Source organism: Neomonachus schauinslandi, chromosome 2 (genome assembly GCF_002201575.2).
Source record: "Neomonachus schauinslandi chromosome 2, ASM220157v2, whole genome shotgun sequence".
In the NCBI taxonomy this organism is placed as follows: Eukaryota; Metazoa; Chordata; class Mammalia; order Carnivora; family Phocidae; genus Neomonachus; species Neomonachus schauinslandi.
In genome coordinates this window covers 147922971-147927998 of record NC_058404.1, presented here as the reverse complement: position 1 = coordinate 147927998, position 5028 = coordinate 147922971, and the positions used below count along the sequence as shown (strand labels likewise).

The 5028-nt window shown below is 33.0% G+C and overlaps 1 pseudogene; it reads right to left on the bottom strand.

Annotated features, from left to right (window-relative positions):
• Positions 1-1280: 1280 nt before the first annotated feature.
• LOC110591365 lies at positions 1281-1489 on the bottom strand (annotated as a pseudogene).
• Between the last annotated feature and the right edge of the window lie 3539 nt (positions 1490-5028).

Below are 5028 nucleotides of genomic sequence, written 5' to 3'. Positions count from 1 at the left end.
AGTATGTCTGTGTGATATTGGTATTATTTCTTCTTTATATGTTTGATAGAACTCACCAGTAAAGCCACTTGGGCCCAGAGCTTTCTTCAGGGGAATATTTTTAATTATACTTTATTAAATACAAGGTTGCTTCAATTTTTTATTTCTTCTTACATTGAATTTAGATGTAATGTCAATGAATGCATCTAGCTGTGTTTCAATAAAACTTCACTTACAAAAGCAAGCATGGGCTATATTTGACCCTCAGGCTATAATTTGCCAACCCCTAACTTAGATCACTGATTCTAAACATTTCTTTTATTCTTATATAAACATATTAAAGATATAAAATTGTAATCATTCCTTTCTTTTTTATTGAAAAATGGATTTTAAATATCTAAATGTTTGAGTATTTTCAACATGTTATTATTATTAATTTTAAGATATACCCATTGAAATCAGAAAATACATTCTTTTTAGAGATATTTTTATTATATTGTCAGCTGATTCAAATACATTGTTGAAAACAAAAAAAAGTGAGAAAAAGACAAAACAAAAAAGGAATAATTAGTAAATAAACATGGGAAAGTATTTCACATCTTATTTGATAATGAATATGATGTGTATTTATAACTCAGTAGGCACAAATGATACATAATTAAAACAACCAGTGCAGGTGAAAGTGTATTGTAACTAGCAGTCCACTTTCTCAAGGCAACAGACAATAATACAGTACTTTGTAATACAATTTTGTAAAATGTACCTTACGTTTATATTCCTTGATTCAATTTATTTCATATCTTCATATCTAAGGAAATGATCCTATCTGTTATGCACAGCAATTCACTGAAGCTTTTATCAAACTACCAGAAAAAACATAAAACAACAACAACAACAACAAAAAAACAAAGTCTCCTCACAAAAGGGAACTACAAAACATTCATTAGCAGGATATTCAGCAGCCATTTATAATGAAGTATGTTCACATAATGTTAATTTGAAACTCAACAGAAATGCATAAAACTACCTAAAAACCATGCACAACAATGACATCAAAATAATACAGACAAAAGTGTCAGGGTAAGAACATCAAGGTCCTGTTCTTTTATTTTTAAAAAATTTTCTGCAATGTGTTTATCATGAGAAATTTTTAGGGAAAAAAATTCTTTTAACATATCCCGAATAATTAAGTGGCCTTTTAAACACCCCATTCTTTAGTTCTTTATTCCTGACCATGACTGCATCAGCTCTAAGCTGGTTTTTCACTCAGAAATCAGCTACCCGTATGTTCCAATACTGCTTTAACCATCTCTTGGTGTCTCAGCTAAGAATGCCTGTCTCAGTTCCACCTAGAAATCTACCACAGGTACTTGCTGCCGCTGAGATCGTCCTGGGTACAGCTGACACTCCTGGTTGCTCAGTAAGGATGTCTTTCTATGTTTGACTTGAACTTCCCCCTCTGTTCCACAGTCCACATCAGGTATAAGCAGTTTCTGGCCCGTTCTATCATGCTGCTAGCTGCTCCTCAGAATACAACATCAGAATACCCGGTGGCTGTTCCACTCTACCAGATATTTTATATCATTTTACTCCTATAAAATTTGTTACTAGTCACTGCCTCAAACTATGGTCTGTCTTGGTGAATATTTTCTGTGCACTTACATAATGCAGTCGCTGGGTCCCACGTTCTACAAATACCAGTAGATCAACTTGGTTGATTGTTTCATTCAAATTTCCTATATTTTGACAGTTAAACAGATGTGAAAATCTCCAACTGTGATTGCTGATTTGTTTATTCTTCCCCACTTCTGTCAATTTTTGCTTCATGTATTTTGAAGCTCTGATTTTAGGGGCATATACATCTGGGACTCGTATTTTCTTGAGGAATTGATCTTTTAATTATGACATGACCCTAATTATCTCCAATAATACACCATGTTTTGAACCTTACTTTGTCTAATATTAATGAAGACATACCAGCTTCTTATGCTTAGTGTTTACATGATATATCTTCTACCATCGTTTTACTTTCAGCTATGTCTTTATAGTTAAAGTATGTGTCTTATAAACAGCATATAGTTAGTTGGCTCTTGCTTTTTTATCCAGCCTCAAAATTTGTCCTTTAATTGGAATATTTAGTCCATTCAAATTTAGTGCATTTGTTGATATGATTGGGATTAAGTCTACTCGCTTGCTTTTTGTTCTCTCCTGTGGTGTTTCCCCTCTCTTTTTTGAATTAAACCTGTATTATTATTTTTCCTTTCTATCTCCCTTATTGGCTTTTTAGCTAAAAATTTCATATCATTTAGTGTTTTCTTTGAGGATTATATTATACATCCTTAACTCATCATGGGCTATGTAGAATTAGTATCCTACCTCTTTTTCTGTTAACAAAATTATAGTACAATCTATAATACTATTTATATTCTACTCTCCTTTGTGCTAATACTTTCATATATTTTGCCTCCACATATGTCTATTAACTCTTAAAAGATTTTAAAAAGGGGAAAAAACCCTATATTTACTTACACAGTTAGCAATTTCAGTGCTCTTCCTTACTTCTTTTCCATAGGTCTGAATTTTCACCTGGTGTAATCTCACTTTAACCTCAACTCTCTTTAAAGTTTATTCAGTTTGTGTCTGATAACTGTGAATTTCCTGTTTTTATTACCTAAAAATTCCTTCATCACGTGTACATTTTTATAGATTATCTTTTCTGGGTGTAGAATTCTAAATTGATATTTTTTCCTTGAATGTCACATTTTAAAGATATTATTACATTATCTTTTTTCAAAAGATTTTACTTATTTATTTGAGAGAGAGAGAGATCACGAGCAGGGGTGAGGGGTAGAGGGAGAAGCAGACTCCCCACTGAGCAGGGAGCCTGATGTGGGAATCGATCCCAGGACCCTGGGATCATGACCTGAGTTGAAGGCAGACACTTAACTGGACTGAGCCACCCAGGTGCCCATTACATTATCTTTTAGCTTCCATTGGTTCAGGTGAAAAAGCAGCTATCATTAATATCAATGTTTCCCTAATATGCAATGTGTCCTTCTTTCCTTAAGCTGTTTAAAATAGACTCTCTCTGTATCTTTGGTATTAGCATTTGACTGCAACAGACTTAAATGTAGTTATCTTTGTATTAATCCAACTTGCTGTGCCCTGAGTTTCTTGGATCTGTGCATTGGTTTTTGATAAAATTTGGAAAAATCTTCTCAATATTTCTTTGACTATTTTTCTGTTCCATTTTCTCTCTTCTCTCATTCTAGAACTTCAGTAACATACATATTAGATTACTTGATACTATCCCTGAGATCAGTGAGCCTTTGCTAATTTTAGTTTTCTCAGTTGTTCAGTTTGGAAATTTTCTATTGATCTTCAAATTCATTGATCCTTTTTTCTATTATAGATAATCTGCTTCTGCTATTAGTATCATCCAGGGAATTTTTATTTTAAGTTTTTAAAATTTTAAGTTCTTGGATTACTATTTGATTTTTTAACAATAATCTTCTTTCTCCAGAAATTACCAAACCTTTCAGACAATATTTTAATCATACTCCCATAAATCCTCTAACATGTTAAATCCTAGTTATTTTTAAATCCTTATCAGCTTACTTCAATTCCTAGATTGGCTGTGGGTCTGTTTCTATTGATTGATTTTACTTTTGAGTATGAGTAATATTTCCTTGTATAGTGGTTAATTTATTTGTCATTTTGACTGGCCACAGAGCACTAAGATTAAACATTTCTGGGTATGTCTGTGAGGGTGTTTTTGGATGAGATTAGCATTTAAATTAGTAGACTCAGTGAAGTAGATTGCCCTGCCCAATTGTAGGTAGGAAGCATCCAAGTCACTGAGGGCCTGAATAGAACAAAAGGCAGAAGAAGCAGGAATTTGCCCCTTTTTTCTGTCTCACTCCTTGAACTGGGACATCTCATTTCATCTTCTATTTCTTTGACCTGGGACTTCTACCATGGTTCTTGTGGTTCTCAGACCTTTGGACTGAAGCTGAATTACACCATTAACAATCCAGGGTCTCCAGCTTGCAGATGGCAGATTGTGGGACTTCTCAGCCCCCATATCATGAGCCAATTCCTCATAATAATTCTCAATAAAGATATATGGATATAGATACAGAGTTGACCCTTGAACAACATGAGGGTTGGGGTACAACCCCCCACACAGTCAAAAATCCATATATGATTTTGTTTTCCCCAAAACTTAACTACTAATAGCCTACTGCTGACCAGAAGCTTTACTGATAACATAAGGCATATTTTGTATATGTATTATTTATTGTATTCTTACAATAAACTAAACAACAGAAAAGAAAATTTTATTAAGAAAACCATAAGGAAGAGAAAATACATTTACAGTACTTTACTATAAAAAATATCCACATTTAAGTGGATCCACACAGTTCAAACCCATCTTGATTGAGGATCTACTGTAGACACAGAAAAGAGATATATAATACTGGTTCAATTTCTCTGGAAAACCCTAACTAATACATTTTGGATTTTTTTTTTACATACTTAGTAATTTTTTCATTATATGCTGACTTTGCAAATGATGTATAGTACAGGCTCTACATTCTGTTATATTCTTCTGAAGAATGTTGTATTTTGTGCTAATATAGTTAATATAGTGGAGAATCCACACTGGTTTTGTGGAAGCTTCTTTTTTTAACTTATTCATATATTCATTTCACTTTTATCTTCAGTGCTAGGACAAAACCAAGTCCTATCAACATGGTCTTTACACCTATGGGTTGCCCTTCTGGTTCTTGAATAGAAAACTTATGATATTTATCAAGCTCCTCTAAGTAATGGAACTTTTTATTTCAATACACTGCCATATAGAAAACATCACTTTTATTTAAATTTTTTAAGTTTTTTAAGCTAGGCGGCCAACAGTAAAAATGTTATTATTTTTTTTAATGCTGAATAAATTGGTGGTTATAAAAGGTTAACTGATTTGTCCAAGTTAAGTAAGTGGAGGGGCATGATTCAGATCCTGGATCCCTGACTCTACAGGCCACTTTC